We start from the raw sequence: 2,198 nt of genomic DNA, 5'->3' as shown, positions 1-2,198 counted from the left end.
AGAACAAACCATTAGATAGTAAAACGTGATCATCCTCTCCTCCCCTCTCTCATCTAGGGTGGGTGGTGCTCGCACCAGAGTTGTGTTGTGAGGCGAACACATAATGCTTGGGGTGCTAGGCCTATGTTTCTTCCTCCTCCTCATATCAGGGATGTGGGGTGCGAGGGGGTGTTTTTTTTTTGGGGGAGCAACTATAACGCATGTTAAAGTATCGTATTCTCCCTCCTTCTCCACTCCACAACGATTTTTTGTGTACCTATCGAGTATTATTTTTGTGGGGCAAACAAAAAAAATAGTGGTTGTATAATACCTCCCCTCCTCTATTTACAGAAAGAAAGGGAGAGGGATAGAGAGTTAGAAACATTGATGAGAGAGAAACATCAATTCAGCTGCCTCCTGCACACTCCCTACTGGGGATGTGCCCGCAACCAAGGTATATGCCCTTGACTGGAATCAAACCCAGTACCCTTCAGTCCGCAGGCCGACGCTCTATCCACTGAGCCAAACCAGTTAGGGCAGTAAGTTTTATATGTACCTTTTAAATGCACAGACTTCACAACCAAGCATAAGAAATGACCAGGGTGCCGAAACCGGTTTGGCTCAGTGGATAAGAGCGTCGGACTGCGGACTGAAAGGTTCCAGGTTCGATTCCGGTCAAGGGCATGTACCTTCGTTGTGGGCATATCCCCAGTGGGAGATGTGCAGGAGGCAGCTGATCGATGTTTCTCTCTCATCGATGTTTCTAACTATCTCTCTCCCTTCCTCTCTGTAAAAAAATCAATAAAATATATTAAAAAAAAAGAAAGAAAGAAAAAAGAAATGACCAGGGTGGCAAAGCAAAGAGGGAGGGGAAAGTGAGGTGAGCAAAAACGTCCCCTGGAGCAGGGGAGTGGGTGGTCCTGATGCCAGGGTGGGGCTTTCACACCCACACAGGGCCAGCAGGTGGACTCTGAGACGCCTCCATGAGGCCAGAATGCTCAAAGGGTGCATCAGTGCAAGAGTGGACCAGGGGAAAGAACAATCCCCAAAGCAGTTTCTCCAGTTACTTCAGTCCCAAGGAGCACACTGGAGAGTCTGGGATTCACCCCCATGCCCATCTGTCCCCACAGGAGCGGGGTAGTCATGTGACAGAGTGCAAGTGAGTGACTTCCATCTCAGGTCTCAACACAGGTGAGTGTGCAGAACATGAGCAAGACAGGGATGGGGTACGAGGGGCACAAGGGAGGACAGGCGGCCACTGCGGAGGGTTTGGCCCAGCAAATGGAGGCTGGCTGGCCTGCTCTCCCCTGGGAAGGACTGTCTTAGAACGTACAGTTGCAACACACACTTTAAAGGAAATAAAATGACTTCATTTGAAAAATCAAGTAGATGTTTCCATTTATGCTAAACCCATATTACTGTGATTTATTGAACATCAATATTGCAAATGTAATGAAACCACAGTATCAGAAATACATTTTGAAAGCTCTTTCTAAAGGCACCAAGAAAATACAAAAAGTTACATTATAGTCATCCATTTGTAAAATTCAACAAATCAGTCTAGATATTGAAAACTTTTTTCTTCCAGTAGAAACTGCAAAAATATAAAATATAATTTGTGTTTATCTCCCCTCCCTCCCCCCTTCCATCCCATCTTTACCTTCTATTTGATTGTAACCTGTTTCAGTGACACAGTCAAAGCTTCGGACAACAGAAGAAGATAGCATGTCATTAGCACTGCTAGTGACATCGCAGAGCAGGAATGCCAAGCTGCACCTTCTGCCTCCCATCATCGTCTTCCCCACACAAATGTTCCCACATAAGCATGTAAAATAACAGAAGTGCTGACTCAGGGAAGTTTTGCTGCTGCTGACTCAGCAGAGGAAGGGCCCTGGGTCCAAGCACAACGGAGGTCTCGGACAGAAAACTTCAGAGTTGAGGTCCAGATGCTGAATTCTACATCAACAAGCATGACCTGTCCACCCAGCGGTGGCCCATTAGATGCAGGGGGTCCAAGAGAATGTGGACAGGCGGGTTCATCTGAACGTTAGGGAGGAGGTGGGGCAGCGCGGGCCTGATGCTGGCAGGAGGGGGCAGCCCAGGCACCTCGAGGGCAAGGACCGCTGAGTGAGTTTGGAAAGGCTTCTCCTCACGTGAGGTTCATGCCTATAGCTCTCCTTTGGTTTCGCTGGGATGTGGCTACAATGTGCAAAAAATGC

This window comes from Myotis lucifugus, unplaced genomic scaffold (genome assembly GCF_000147115.1).
Source record: "Myotis lucifugus unplaced genomic scaffold, Myoluc2.0 scaffold_0, whole genome shotgun sequence".
Classification (NCBI taxonomy): domain Eukaryota; kingdom Metazoa; phylum Chordata; class Mammalia; order Chiroptera; family Vespertilionidae; genus Myotis; species Myotis lucifugus.
Note: the sequence above shows the minus strand (reverse complement) of the source record.